General features: G+C 48.9%; 1 pseudogene; it reads left to right on the top strand.

Moving 5' to 3' along the window:
* Positions 1–15,374: 15,374 nt before the first annotated feature.
* LOC119266283 lies at positions 15,375–15,513 on the top strand (annotated as a pseudogene).
* The last annotated feature ends 998 nt before the right edge of the window (positions 15,514–16,511 follow it).

The raw sequence follows: 16,511 nt of genomic DNA, 5'->3' as shown, positions 1-16,511 counted from the left end.
ACCCAGCAGCGTCGAGCAACTAGGGGAAAGTGATGTGCGGTGCCGGGGCCTGGTCTTCAATCCCGTTGATCGGGTCTTCAATGATGAAGCAGGGGCAACAAGGACAAGGTGGGGGTCACTGATGGATCACTAACCAACCTATACTAAGCAGTTTAGGATAAGCAGGTAAGGTACAACAACAGATACAAAAGCAGGCTATGCATCAGAATAGGTGCAAACAATAACAGTAGCAAAATCTAATGCAAGCATGAGAGAATGGAATGGGCGATATCGGGATGATCAAAGGGGGGCTTGCCTGGTTGATCTGGCAAGGAGGGGTCGTTGTCGACGACGTAGTCGATCACCGGGGCATCAGCGGCCTCGGGGTCTACCGAAGAGAAGAGGGGGAAGAAACAGTAAATACATAGCAAACATAGGTAACACTAAGCATGACATGACGATACGTAGCGCTAAGCGTGCTCTAACGCGGTCCTAGACGTTATAGGTGAAGGGGGAAATCAACCGGGAAGGTGTTCCCGGTTCCGGACCTGTGTCAGACAGATGACCGGAGGGGGAAAGTTCCATGTTCAGCATGCTAGGGGCATGTGACAGATGAACGGACTGCGTATTCGGATTCGTTGGATTTTTCTGAGCAACTTCCATATAGAAAACATTTTCATCGGAGTTACGGTTTAAAAGTTACGGATTTTCAAAGTTTAAACCAATTTCTGAATTATTTTAAAAGCAGAAAAGGTTTATTGCGTCAGTAGTGACGTCAGCATTGCGTCAGCTCTGCTGACCAGTCAAACTGACAGGTGGGACCCACCTGTCAGCCTCTCTGTCTAACAGAGGCTTAACTAAGCTAACATGGTTAGTTAGGGGGCGTGGGCCCCAGCAGTCAGTGACTGGTTAGTACTAACTAACTAACTAATTTAACTAACGTTTTAATTAATCATTTTTATTTAGAAGAAAAAACGTTTATTTAACAAAATATGCGATGGGGCCCGCGTGTCAGAGACACTGTGTGCCCAGTCAGCACAGTTGACCACGGTCAACGTGGTCAACTGGGGCCAGGGGGCCCACGGCAGTGACCCAGAGGCGGGGCCCAGGTGTGCCACGTCGGGGTTTCGCCGCCGGCGACCAAAACAGAGGCGGGGCTCGCCGGACTTCGCCGGGAATCGCGCACAGGGGGTCATTTGGCCCGGGACTTGGCGCGTTCGAACGAGAAGACGAAGCCGCGCCGCATGGTGTGGTCGGTTGGACGCGGGGGTGACCGGAACTGCGTCGGCAACGAGTGGAGGCGGCGGTGGGGTTCGGGACCTCGTCGGGATCGGTGTTGCAGTGCGTGTTTTGGCGAACGAAGGAGCTGGGCGAGGTCTACGGCGCTCCAGGAGCTCGTCGAAGCTACTAGCTCGAGCGGAGGAGCTCGGTGGCGAGCCCTACGACGGCAATGGCGGACGGCGGAGCTCGGCTTGCGGGCGAGCTGGCTACGGCGAAAGGCACGGTGCGAGGAGAGGAAAGGAGGAAGGGAGGAGCTCACCGGGCGGCACACACGGTGGCCCTCGGAGGCTTAGTAGCAGCAGAGACGTCGCCGGAGTCGAAGGAGATCGACGGCAGCCGGAGATGGGGACGAAGGCGAACGGCGGCTGCGGTGCTTCCCGGCTCCAGCGGAGGGCGCCAGTCGAAGGAGTCGAGCCTGGCGAAGCTCACCGACAGGGTCAGCGGGCGCGGGGCCGCCGGTGGCCGCGAGGACAGCCGAGGCACGCCGGCGAGCGCGCTCGGGTCCGAGAGAGGGGAGTGCTCGAGGGGGAATCCGGAGGGGAGTGGGAGAGGCGGAGGTGAGTGGGGGTAGCTGGGGAGGAGGCCGAGGCGTCGAGGGGAGGGGTCGACCTTATCCTCCTCGTCGACGGCGAGGTGGTTCGGCGGGGACGGCGCCCCTGTAGCGGCGCGCACCAGGGGAACAGGAAGGGGGCGCGCTTCGGGGAGCTGGGCCGGCCAGGCTGGTGAGGTGGGCCGGCCTGCTGGGATGGGCCGAAGCCCAAGGGGAGGCCAGGGGCTCTCCCACCCCTTCTTCTTTCCTTTTCTTTTTTTTTTGTTTTTCTTTTCCAGCAGCTTTTGCATTTTTCTTTTGCCACAATTGACTTTGCAAAATTATGCCACTGGCCAAAACAATCTCAAAGAATTAAAGTGCACTGCCTCAAAAAGGTTGGGTGGCTTTTGGAATAGTTGCCAATTTTATAAATCAAAAAGGGCATTTAATTTATTGCTTAGGTCACTGCTTTAAGTAGCTTAGGCCACTTAAACCTTTTGCAAAAATGTAGGTTCACCACCAATATTAGTTGTGGATTATTTGGCACATGATGAACATTTTTGTGTTCATGTCTGAGCATTTTGAATTTCACTCATAACATTTAATTGAATTCAACTGGAATTTAAAAGAGAAAGGAGACAATTATGATCGAACACTTGTTTAGCAAAAAGAATAACTTAACCCCAGGGGTTACTGTAGCATCATTACACCGGGGTGTTACAACTCTCCTCCTTTAAAAGAAATTCTCGTCCCGAGAATTAAGAGGTAGAAGGGAAAAGATCGGGGTATTCAGCCCGGAGGTTATCTTCGCGTTCCCAAGTGGCTTCCTCTTTAGTATGATTCGACCATTGCACCTTGAGGAACTTAGTAACCTTCTGGCGGGTTCGACGTTCAGCTTCTTCAAGAATGCAGATCGGATGCTCCTTGTATGTGAGATCATCTTGAATTTCAATCAATTCCGGATCCACTTCACGTTCCGGATCCTTGAAGCATCGACGAAGTTGCGATACATGGAAGACGTCATGAACGTGAGAGAACTGAGGTGGCAACTCCAGTTGATAAGCCACCAGTCCACGACGGGCGAGAATACGGAAGGGACCAATGTAGCGAGGAGCTAACTTTCCCTTGACTCCGAACCGATGAGTTCCTCTCAAAGGAGTGACACGCAGATAAGCTTGTTCACCAGGTTGATAAGTTGAACCCCAGTGTTTCCGGTCATAGTTGCTCTGCTGGCGGGATTGGGCCGCCTTGAGATTATCCCGGACAATGCGAACCTGCTCTTCAGCTTGTTGAATAATGTACGGACCAATGAGTGCTCGTTCCCTAGTTTCTGACCAATTCAGAGGGGTTCGGCACTTACGTCCATAAAGCACTTCAAAGGGTGCCATCTTCAAGCTGGCTTGATAGCTGTTGTTATAAGAGAACTCCGCATAAGGGAGAGATTCTTCCCACTTCTTGCCGAAAGAAATAACACAAGCTCGAAGCATGTCTTCAAGAATTTGATTGACTCGCTCGACTTGGCCTTGGGATTGGGGATGATAAGCAGTGCTCCAGGTAATATGAGTTCCCATTGCCTCTTGGAAACTATCCCAGAACTTAGAAGTGAAAATACTGCCGCGGTCTGAACTGATCTCCTTCGGAATGCCGTGGAGTGACACAATTCGGGAGATATACAAGGTTGCCAATTGACTAGCAGTGATAGTCTCCTTGACTGGCAGAAAGTGAGCAACCTTCGAGAATTGGTCGATGACGACAAAGATAGCATCGTTACCTTTCTGAGACTTGGGAAGGCCAGTGACGAAGTCCATTTGGATCTTATCCCACTTCCATTCAGGAATCGGAAGCGGTTGTAGAAGTCCAGCCGGTTTCTGATGTTCTGCTTTGACGCGACGACAAACGTCACATTCTTCAATATATCGAGCAATGTCTTGCTTCATCTTAGACCACCAGTACTTCTGACGGATGTCAAGATACATCTTGGTACTTCCCGGATGAATAGAGAGAGGGGTGTCATGCGCTTCTTTCATCACCTTCTCTGTCATAAGCTCGAACCGGGGTACGACAATGCGATCTCTGAAGTATAAGGTTCCATCTTCACCAAGTGAGAAATCTCTGGATTTCTCTAAGGCAAGATCCCTTTTCATCAGATCAACATGAGCATCTTTGGCTTGAGCAGACTTGATTGCTTTCAGAAGAGTTGGTTCCAAAACAAGGTTATTCAGAGAACCCTGTGGAACTAGTTGAAGGTTCAGCTTGCATAGCTCTTCATAAAGGAGGGGTTGAGCTTTGTAGACCTGGTGATTATTGCAATAAGACTTTCGGCTTAGGGCATCGGCCATTACATTAGCCTTGCCAGGTGTATAAGATATACCGCAGTTGTAGTCAGCAATAGCTTCCATCCATCGCTGCTGACGGAGGTTCAGATCTGGCTGAGTAAACAGGTACTTCAGACTCTGATGATCAGTGAAGATCTCACAACGATTACCGAGAAGGTATTGTCGCCATAGCTTCAATGCAAAGATAACCGCTGCAAGCTCAAGGTCATGAACCGGGTAGTTTTCTTCGTGAGGACGCACTTGACCGGAGGCATAGGCAATCACCCTGCGCTCTTGCATTAGAACACAGCCTAATCCTTGACGTGAAGCGTCACAATAGATGACAAAGTCCTTGCGAGAATCAGGGGGAGCAAGCACTGGGGCAGAAGTCAGTTTATCCTTGAGTGCCTGGAAACTTTCCTGACATTTGTCTGTCCAATCGAACTTAACGCCTTTGTGAAGCAGATTAGTCAGTGGCTTGGCGATCTTGGAGAAGTTCTCGACAAAGCGGCGACAATAGCTGGCCAGTCCGAGAAAGCTTCTGACTTGCTTGACAGTCTTTGGAGGGGTCCAGTCAAGAATAGCCTGAACGCGCTCTGGGTTGACGGCAATACCATCCTTGGAGATAACATGACCAAGGTAGGTGACTTCGGGTAACCAGAATTCACACTTGGAATACTTGGCATAAAGTTGATGCTCTCGAAGCTTCTCCAGAACAAGACGAAGATGTTCAGCATGTTCTTCTTTATTCTTCGAATATACCAGTATATCATCCAGATAGACTACGACGAACTTGTCGAGGTAATCCATGAATATATAGTTCATCAGACGAGAGAATGTAGCTGGAGCATTGGTTAAACCGAATGACATGACGGTGTACTCGTAAGAACCATAACGAGTCACAAATGCGGTCTTTGGAATATCCTCTTCACGAACACGGATCTGGTGGTAACCCAACCTCAAGTCGAGTTTAGAGAATATCGATGAACCAGCCAGTTGATCATACAGATCATTGATCCGAGGAAGGAGATATTTGTTTTGAATTGTAGCTTGGTTGATAGGACGATAGTCTTGGACCAAACGGTTCGTACCGTCCTTCTTCTTGACGAAGAGAGAAGGTGCTCCCCAAGCAGAGGAACTTGGACGAATGAAACCCTTGTGAAGAGATTTGTCGATTTCCTCCTCAAGCTCAAGGAGTTCATGAGGTGGCATCTTGTAGGGTCGTTTTGCAATAGGAACGGTGCCTGGTTTCAAGTCGATGACGAACTCGACAGCCCGGGCAGGGGGTATTCCTGGAAGTTCTTCTGGAAATACGTCTTGGAAGTTGCGAACGACTGGAATCTTTTCAATTCCCTCAAGAGGTGCCGCGTTCAACGCATTCAAAGCATAAAGTCGTGCTTCAGCGTTTTGAACAAGCTGAGCATGGTAGGTTACAATCTCATCTGAAGGATGTAGGAGGTGAACGACCTTGGTAGCGCAAACGATAGAGGCAGTATGCGCTTTCAACCATTCCATTCCCAGAATGAGGTCAATATTGGAAGACTCCAGAATAATGGGAGAAACAAGGAATTCCAACCCTTCAATTTCAACAGGAACGTCGTGACCAATCATGGTAGTTTGACATCGGCCCGCAGGGGTGCGTACCACTATCGGAGTGTTCATGGGCTCGCATCGAATGTCATGTGCGTAAGCAAAATTTTCTGACATGAATGAATGTGATGCTCCTGAATCAAACAAAACAGAAGCTGGTACTGAATTAACAAGGAGAGTACCCATCACAGTGGCAGGCTGGTCTTGAGCTTCATTCAGATCAATATGATTAGCCTGACCACGACCATAAGGTCTGGCATTGTTGTTATGGGGCTGATTGTTACTGTCAGTTGAAGACAGAGCCAGCTGATTCTGATTCTGAGGGCATTTCCTGGAGCGGTGACCTGGAAGGCCACACTTGAAGCACAGACCATCATTGGGATTGGGAGCATAAGCTTGGGGCGGTACAGCCCGAAGGGGCTGCCTCTGCGGTTGAGGAGGCAGACGAGGTGCAACATAGGACTGTCTTGGTGCAGGTGCAGTTGGACGATACATGCTGTGGGGAATCCATATCCGACGCTTCTGCGCTGACGGGCCCGAAGATGGGCCAGCATCACGGCTACGCCTGAGGGATCCCTGGTGTTCCTGAAGACCAGTCTCAACCTGAATAGCCTTGTTCACCAAGGTGGCGAAGTCGGCAAAGTCATGAACGAGTAATGCTAGCTTAATATCAGGGTGAAGTCCATCACGAAATTTCTCTTGCTTACGAGCATCAGTTGCAGTGTCTTCTTCAGCATAACGTGACAAGTCCAGAAATTCCCGTTGATAAGCATCTACAGTCTTGTTGCCTTGGGTGAGGTTGCGGAACTCTCGCTTCTTCCTGTCCATGGTTCCCTGAGGAATGAAACGGGCACGGAAGGCAGCTTGGAAATCCGGCCAAGTAATGACCGTTCCAGCAGGTAGGGTACGCCTGTGGCTGTCCCACCATTGAGCAGCAGGACCCTTCAGAAAGAAAGATGCAAAGGTGACATAGCTGGCAGGGGCAACACTAGCAGACTCCATTTCATATGTGATGTCGCGGAGCCAGTCATCAGCATCAAGGGGTTGAGTTGAGCTGCGGTAGATAGATGGGTTGAGGCGCATGAAGTCCTGCAGAGTTACTCGGGTTGGATGTTGATTCATGTTCGGACGAGGAAACTGAGCCATCATTCCTTCCATGAACTGGCGAGTTAACTCAAACTGTTGCCTCATTCTAGTAAAGAATTCAGGCGGTGGTGGGTCGTTGGCACCACAGCCACGACCAGCGGGTCTAACCATCCTGCTAACATGTAACAGGGGTAGTTCAGCATTGAGCATTTGCAAAGATAAGGATCAGTCATGATGAAAACACGCATAATGAAGGAGGTACGATGGATTCCACTCCGTAGTCAACACGACAGGGTGTGCACTACTCAAAAAGCTATTCTAAGGAATAACTATGGCTTCATCCAACTTCGGGGTGAATGTGGTCACGGGATCCTAATGTTAGTAAATTCATTTAACCCGAGTAGAAGAGAGTTCAGAGTCCCAGAGTATAGACGAGGAGTAAAAGATGCTAATACCACCCAATAGCGACGTGGGCCCGTAAGCCACACAGCCAATGTTAGTAAAAGTTTTCAGTGACTAGACTCAACTTCGGCCAAGGAGTTGGAAAGGGGGCTACCTACAGGCAGTCGGCTCTGATACCAACTTGTGACGCCCTCGATTCAATCGTACACTAATCATACACGCAAATGTGTACGATCAAGATCAAGGACTCACGGGAAGATATCACAACACAACTCTAGACACAAATTAAAATAATACAAGCTTTATATTACAAGCCAGGGGCCTCAAGGGCTCGAATACATCAGCTTGAATACAAACGAGTCAGCGGAAGCAACAATATCTGAGTACAGACATGAGTTAAACAAGTCTGCCTTAAGAAGGCTAGCACAAAACAACAACGATCGAAAAGGCAAGGCCTCCTGCCTGGGAGCCTCCTAACTACTCTTGGTCATCGACGTCCGTCACGTGGTAGTAGGCACCCTCGGGGTAGCAGCAGTCGTCAAAAGTGGCATCTGGCTCCTGGACTCCACCATCTGGTTGCAACAACCAGAAAGAAGAAAGAAGGGGGAAAAGGGGGAGCAAAGCAACCGTGAGTACTCATCCAAAGTACTCGCAAGCAAGGATCTACACTACATATGCAACATTATCAAAGGAAGGCTGTATATGTGGACTGGGCTGCAGAAATGCCAGAATAGAGAGAAGGCCTAGTCCTATCGAAGACTAGCATCTTCTGGAAACCACCATCTTGCAGCAAACAAGAGGGAGTAGAGTAGCATAAAGTAAAGTGGTAGTAGTGTTATCAACCTCGGCCAGAGATCCTTTCTCGACTCCCTGCGAGAAAGCAATCCCAGAGCCATACTATCCAGTTATCATCACAATCAAATCCTCATCACCATCCAGTTCTCATCACAAGTATCCAGTTCTAGTTGTATCGATCGGGATACAACTCCAAGTGTCCGTTACCGTAGGACAGGCTATCGATAGATGTTTTCTTCCCTGCAGGGGTGCACCAACTTACCCACCACGCTCGATTAACTCCGGCCGGACACACTTTCCAGGGTCATGCCCGGCCTCGGCCAAACAATACGCCGCAACCCGACCTAGACTTAACAGAGAGGTCAGCACGCCGGACTAAACCTATGCCCCCAGGGGTCATGGGCCATCTCCCCGGAAACTCCTGCACGTTGCGTACGCGGCCGGTGAGCAGACCTAGCTACCTCCTTCAACAAGGCAGGCGCTTGCGCAGTCCAACCCGGCGCGCGCCACTCAGTCGCTGACGTCTATTAAGCTTTGGCTGATGTATACGACGCAGAACGCCCATACTATGCCCACGTGATGGTTAGTGCTATCAGGCCAGAGGCCCCTCGGATCAAATATCCAAATCGTAGTGGATTAGGAACGCGCGGTAACAAGCAGAGACTCACGAAAGAGGTGACCCCGTTGCCCCGTCTCGAGGACTTGCGGCAAGGGCTAAGAATGCCCGGCCACGCCTCGTAATTATCTCACGGGCACCTTCCAGGTCAACCCGTCTCCACATCACTTTCCAAGTAACAGTTGTAAAGTCCAAGTATCCGTGTGTCCAAACATCAAGAGGAAAATCCAAGGAATCACCCTCGGTGGTTTCCACTCAATGTAATCATCAAGGTGAACGTAGAGGAATCACCCTCGAGGTTCACACTTGAGGGGTTGCACGACAGAGTCGTATCGGAAGTGGTTAAAGAGGAAATCACCCTCGATGACCACGACCGAATAGCTACACTACAGGTTAACATCAGAAGTGCTGTAGAGGTCTCACCCTCGGCACTCGATAGTAACCCAGCAGCGTCGAGCAACTAGGGGAAAGTGATGTGCGGTGCCGGGGCCTGGTCTTCAATCCCGTTGATCGGGTCTTCAATGATGAAGCAGGGGCAACAAGGAAAAGGTGGGGGTCACTGATGGATCACTAACCAACCTATACTAAGCAGTTTAGGATAAGCAGGTAAGGTACAACAGCAGATACAAAAGCAGGCTATGCATCAGAATAGGTGCAAACAATAACAGTAGCAAAATCTAATGCAAGCATGAGAGAATGGAATGGGCGATATCGGGATGATCAAAGGGGGGCTTGCCTGGTTGATCTGGCAAGGAGGGGTCGTTGTCGACGACGTAGTCGATCACCGGGGCATCAGCGGCCTCGGGGTCTACAGGAGAGAAGAGGGGGAAGAAACAGTAAATACATAGCAAACAGAGGTAACACTAAGCATGACATGACGATACGTAGCGCTAAGCGTGCTCTAACGCGGTCCTAGACGTTATAGGTGAAGGGGGAAATCAACCGGGAAGGTGTTCCCGGTTCCGGACCTGTGTCAGACAGATGACCGGAGGGGGAAAGTTCCATGTTCAGCATGCTAGGGGCATGTGACAGATGAACGGACCGCGTATTCGGATTCGTTGGATTTTTCTGAGCAACTTTCATATAGAAAACATTTTCATCGGAGTTACGGTTTAAAAGTTACGGATTTTCAAAGTTTAAACCAATTTCTGAATTATTTTAAAAGCGGAAAAGGTTTATTGCGTCAGTAGTAACGTCAGCATTGCGTCAGCTCTGCTGACCAGTCAAACTGACAGGTGGGACCCACCTGTCAGCCTCTCTGTCTAACAGAGGCTTAACTAAGCTAACATGGTTAGTTAGGGGGCGTGGGCCCCAGCAGTCAGTGACTGGTTAGTACTAACTAACTAACTAATTTAACTAACGTTTTAATTAATCATTTTTATTTAGAAAAAAAAACGTTTATTTAACAAAATATGCGATGGGGCCCGCGTGTCAGAGACACTGTGTGCCCAGTCAGCACAGTTGACCACGGTCAACGTGGTCAACTGGGGCCAGGGGGCCCACGGGCAGTGACCCAGAGGCGGGGCCCAGGTGTGCCACGTCGGCCGCGTCGGGGTTTCGCCGCCGGCGACCAAAACAGAGGCGGGGCTCGCCGGACTTCGCCGGGAATCGCGCACAGGGGGTCATTTGGCCCGGGACTTGGCGCGTTCGAACGAGAAGACGAAGCCGCGCCGCATGGTGTGGTCGGTTGGACGCGGGGGTGACCGGAACTGCGTCGGCGACGAGTGGAGGCGGCGGTGGGGTTCGGGACCTCGTCGGGATCGGCGTTGCAGTGCGTGTTTTGGCGAACGAAGGAGCTGGGCGAGGTCTACGGCGCTCCAGGAGCTCGTCGGAGCTACTAGCTCGAGCGGAGGAGCTCGGTGGCGAGCCCTACGATGGCAATGGCGGACGGCGGAGCTCGGCTTGCGGGCGAGCTGGCTACGGCGAAAGGCACGGCGTGAGGAGAGGAAAGGAGGAAGGGAGGAGCTCACCGGGCGGCACACACGGTGGCCCTCGGAGGCTTAGTAGCAGCAGAGACGTCGCCGGAGTCGAAGGAGATCGACGACAGCCGGAGATGGGGACGAGGGCGAACGGCGGCTGCGGTGCTTCCCGGCTCCAGCGGAGGGCGCCAGTCGAAGGAGTCGAGCCTGGCGAAGCTCACCGACAGGGTCAGCGGGCGCGGGGCCGCCGGTGGCCGCGAGGACAGCCGAGGCACGCCGGCGAGCGCGCTCGGGTCCGAGAGAGGGGAGTGCTCGAGGGGGAATCCGGAGGGGAGTGGGAGAGGCGGAGGTGAGTGGGGGTAGCTGGGGAGGAGGCCGAGGCGTCGAGGGGAGGGGTCGACCTTATCCTCCTCGTCGACGGCGAGGTGGTTCGGCGGGGACGGCGCCCCTGTAGCGGCGCGCACCAGGGGAACAGGAAGGGGGCGCGCTTCGGGGAGCTGGGCCGGCCAGGCTGGTGAGGTGGGCCGGCCTGCTGGGATGGGCCGAAGCCCAAGGGGAGGCCAGGGGCTCTCCCACCCCTTCTTCTTTCCTTTTCTTTTTTTTTGTTTTTCTTTTCCAGCAGCTTTTGCATTTTTCTTTTGCCACAATTGACTTTGCAAAATTATGCCACTGGCCAAAACAATCTCAAAGAATTAAAGTGCACTGCCTCAAAAAGGTTGGGTGGCTTTTGGAATAGTTGCCAATTTTATAAATCAAAAAGGGCATTTAATTTATTGCTTAGGTCACTGCTTTAAGTAGCTTAGGCCACTTAAACCTTTTGCAAAAATGTTGGTTCACCACCAATATTAGTTGTGGATTATTTGGCACATGATGAACATTTTTGTGTTCATGTCTGAGCATTTTGAATTTCACTCATAACATTAAATTGAATTCAACTGGAATTTAAAAGAGAAAGGAGACAATTATGATCGAACACTTGTTTAGCAAAAAGAATAACTTAACCCCAGGGGTTACTGTAGCATCATTACACCGGGGTGTTACAGCGGCCAGGAGGGTCATGCGCCGTCGGGCGTGTGGGTTTTATTTTAGCAAGGGGTGGCGGCGATAGGTGCGAGGAGGCAGGGGCAAGAGATGCGGTTGCAGAGAAGTTAGCGATTAGAATTGCGTGATTTTAGGGACGTTCGACTCGTATAGGTTGAATATTCCTCTGTTGGTGAAGTGCGGTCAGTCATTGAAAATTGCTAAGTCCACACCATCAAATTATTGGATTAATGATGGCTGTTAGATTAAGATTTATGAGACTAATCGTACGGTGCTGATAGGTTCGTGCGGTGTTGTGGGACGATTTGCTGGGTGTACTTAAAAAAGTTCTTGTTTGATTATTTCATTGTAGTAGAGACTACGGCCATTGCAGCCCAGAATAGGTTTACCGTACCGGCCTGCCAGAATACTCTTTCTAGAACTAGGAAACTTAATACAATAAGTTTTAGCTTAACTACTAATCATGAATAAAGCTATGCATTCACCTAAAAGAACCTTGAGCTTGCGGGTGTCAGCTACCAGGCGATGGTTATGCATGCATCTAATTTTATTTTATTTCATCCATCGATGTTTGAGCATGATTAGTTTGACGCCAAAATTTGGCAAATGCTAAATATATTAGCTAATGATTGGTTGACGAACAAATTTTCTTGCCAATCTCACAAAAAGTTACCGAATGTTGGCAACTTTTTGGCATGATTTCTTCCCCTGCAGCAAGCTCCTCCCACTCAACCGTCTCCTCCATTGTCTTTCGGCTTGCAACATATTGTTTTTGCTACTACATCAAATACTAAACACTTAGGCAACAAATGCAGTAGTTTGGATATTTATATAATAATTGTACATGACTGTAACGGTTCAATATCCTAACGCAATAATTTATTTGCTACAACACCAAACACACACTCATGTAAAAAATGCAACAATGTGGTACAAGCTTGTGCAATAGACAATGGATGTTGCGAAACAAAGTAGTGTGATTGGACAAAAATTAACACAACTACAACAATAAAGGAACACGCAACTCCAACACAAAAGTGTATATCAACACAAGAGAAGGAAAACAAGATGTACTACAAAACATCACCCCCCCCCCCTAATTAATTCCATTAGAACTCTCGTCCTTCTCATCAACACCGCCACCAACAAGGGCACTGGCATAAGTCTTATTTTATCTCCATGAATGAGAGACCTTTAGGAGTAACAAAAAAATACAGATGGCCACAAAGCAAGGTTATGAAACTTTGCCTAGCTATTTGTGCAAGTTTGTGAACCAGCATAATACATTCTCTCTTCTCGCGTGAGATAAAAATCATGGTACCATTGCAGCAAACCTTTCCTTTCGTAAACTAGGTTGTTGAGGACACCTTGGTCAATATCATACGATATGAACATTCCCAACCAAAGAAGTACATCCCGGGTCCAACATATATAAATTGACTCCGGTGTCATCTTAGGTCGCTCAATGAAAGGGAGTACTTCAACTTCTTCCATACAAGAACGACATCAAATTTAGTGCCAAGCCGAGAGAACTTCCTCGTGACAACTGTGCTCAACCATGTTGAAGCTCGCCTTCCAAGACACTTTGTTCGAACTTGTGTCCAACTTCATTTTCTCCAATCCTTGTGGTAGTGTCTGTCATTCTGCAAGGACTTGAAGTGTCCCCCTGGCAGTCAGCTTTCACTAGCCACAAGCACATTACATTTCGAGGCAGAATGAGGCTCATACGATAGATTACACGATGATCTCCAATAGTAAGTGATAGACAACCCACAATTCAGGGCCTATCTAATTTAAAAGGATTTACATAGAATTTTAGAGGATTATAATCCTTAAGAATTTTGGTTAGTGTGTGTTCTTAATTTGTAAGATTGGACCCGTGTGATTTTTAAAAGATCCCGTTGTACTACATTATAGAGAAAATTTTCTATTCGCACAAACCTCTTAGGAGAATATTCTATTTTTCACATGTGTCGAGGGAGTTGGTTTCCCCACTTTGTTGTAATGTGCCTTCCTATTTGGGCCCTCTATGCCCAAGAAAGGGTGACAAAAGGGGCCCATGTACGGAGCCTCGGCTTCCATGAACGTAACACCCATGAAATTTGTAAAAACGTTCATGAATTTTAGATAAAGTTTACTATTTGCAAAAAAAAATCAAGATCTGGAAAGTTCAAAATATAGGGAAAGTTCACAAAATGAAAAAACAATCACGAATTTGGAAAAAGGTTCGCACCTGGGGAAAAATGTAATTGATGTAAAAGTTCATTCAAGAAATTATTTTCCTGATGAAAAATGTTTACGAATTCATGAAAATGTATACAAATTTGAAAAAAATCACGCATTTGGAAAAAAAGAAATGGGAAATGGAAAGAAACAAAAAAGATAAAGGAAACAAAAAGGAAATAAAAGAAAAAGGAAAAGAAAAACCAAACTGAGTGAAACAAGAAAACCAAAAACACATAAAAAAACCGGTTGGGAAGCTTCTAGAAGTTCCCCAAAACCGGAGGGCTTCTGAAAAACCGAACGAACAAGCAACCGAGTGGAGCGAACGCAGCCAGCGACTGCGAGCGAACGAACAAACGCGTGAAAGTGAGCCGGCCCAGATACCGTGCGCCGTATAGCTCTCGCGGGCTTGCTCGGAACATCATCTTAAAAAAAATCCAAAAAGAAGGCTCGGGCTCGGCTCGGCCCTTGGGAGCCTAGTCCACGACCAAAGCGGGCCATACCGAAAAATTAGGTTACTATAGCAGACTCTAGATACTGTCATGGGATCTTGGCAATTGTTGCCATGTGCAGAGCGGCGTCATCTTATTTGGAGATCCTAGTGCTAAAGTCTGAACATTGAACTCACATTGCTATGTTCGGTACCATTTTCACTGAACTCTGAGCATTGCCCTGTCTTTCTGGATGCTGAACTGGATTGAACCAGGGTTCTCTTTTGTACATAAACTTTATTCAAGAGAATCCGAAATTCCGTTGATTTCCATTAGTACAGAGGTTTTTGAGTTTAGTGAAAAATAGTGAAACCTCCCAAATTCGAAAATACTTCATTTTTTCGCCAAAAATCTGTTAGAATATAATGTACGTATATATGGTTGGATATAAACTGTATATACTCTTTAACTTTCGTGCGTTACAATCTTGTAATCTGGTAGTTAGGTTGATGGCGTTGATCTTATTTTGTGATTAGCTAACTTGAGGATCAAGCCTAACCTAACTCCCGAATCCTGTAAACCCTAGCCTATGGCTATATATAACACGTAACGCGTCCTTGCTAGGCATACACTTCATATGCCATCTTTCATGGTATTCAGAGCCTATCTCCTCTAAGCACATCTCTCGTGGCCATGGCCTCCTCAAACTGCGCTGTCGCCGCGCCCTCCCTCATCCCCATAGCCGACCGACTCCATCACTCCAACTTCCTGGTGTGGCGCGCACAAGCCATGGCGGCCATCCGTGGAGCGCAACTCGTCTCCTACCTCAATCCAGAGAGGGAGCAGGCAGCGCAGAAGCTCATCGACAAGGACGGCAAGCCCACGGACGTGCGCAACCCTGCATACAACATCAACAAGGCTCGAGACTCTCAGGTGCTGAGTTTCATCTTCAACTCCATCTCAACCCCTGTTATGGTCCAGGTTGCACACTGCGACATGGCGACCAAAGCATGGGCCGCCATTACGGAGATATTTATGTCCCAAACCCAGGCACACGTCGTCAACACCAGAATCGCTCTCTCCACCACCAAGAAGGGCAACTCGACGATGGCGGAGTACATCGGGCGCATGAAGGCGCTCGGTGATGAGATTACATCGGTGGGCAAACCGCTCACCAACGACGACATGGTGTCCTACATCCTTGCGAGACTCGACTACGACTACATGTCCTTTGTCTCCCCGATCTGTGCTCGAACTCAGCAAATCAAGGTGAGCGAGCTTTACTCGCAGCTGATCAGCTTTGAGAGCAGATTGGCTATGTTCGAGGGCGGAGGACAATCCTCCCGCTCCTCCGCTAACACCGTCTCTTGCGGCGGGTGTGGTGAATCCAACCGTGGCGGAGGCCACGGTGGCAACGGTGGCCGCAATGGAGGTGGCCGAGGCAACAACGGAGGCGGTCGTGGTCGCGACGGCGGCCACGGCAATGGAGGAGGTCACAATGATCTCCCCGATGTCTTCTGTCAAATCTGCACCAAGCCCAACCACACGGCCATGGAGTGCTATCGCCGTTTTGACATCTCCTTGAACAAGGAGAAAAGTGCAGCAGCTGTCAACACCAACTCCTTCTATGGGGTGGACACAAACTGGTATGTGGACTCAGGTGCAACATACCACATTACCAGCGATCTCGACAAACTCATCGTCCGGGACAAGTACAATGGACACGATCAAGTAAACGTGCCAAATGGCGCAGGTATGAAGATTTCCCATATAGGTCATGCATATGTTCGTGCCCCTACTCGCAATCTTCATCTTAAAAATATCCTGCATATGCCCAAAGCCACCAAAAACTTGATCTCTGCTCATCGCTTAGCTTATGACAATCATGTGTTTCTTGAAACTCGTCCTCACTTTTTATATGTCAAGGACAAGGCAACGAGGAGAACCCTCCTCCACGGAAGGTGTAGAAATGGGCTCTATCCCCTACCATGAGCTCCCATAAGCTCGGGCAGACATGCACTTGGCGCCACCAAGATCTCTCCGTCAAGGTGGCACAATCGTTTAGGACATCCATCCTCGGCAATAGTTCAACATGTTCTTAGACATAATAAAATTTCCTTTTCTAGCAATGAGTTGAATAAAGAGGGAGTGTGTGATGCTTGCCAACAAGGCAAGAGCCATCAACTTCCCTATCCAAATTCTAGTAGTACTTCAAATGCTCCTTTAGAGCTAGTTTTCTCTGATGTATGGGGGTCTGCCCTAGATTCAATTAATAAGAAAAACTATTATATGAGTTTCATCGAT

Source organism: Triticum dicoccoides, chromosome 2B, assembly GCF_002162155.2.
Source record: "Triticum dicoccoides isolate Atlit2015 ecotype Zavitan chromosome 2B, WEW_v2.0, whole genome shotgun sequence".
NCBI lineage: Eukaryota > Viridiplantae > Streptophyta > Magnoliopsida > Poales > Poaceae > Triticum > Triticum dicoccoides.
The sequence above is the reverse complement of the archived record's forward strand: the minus strand, read 5'-3'. Positions and strand labels throughout refer to the sequence as shown.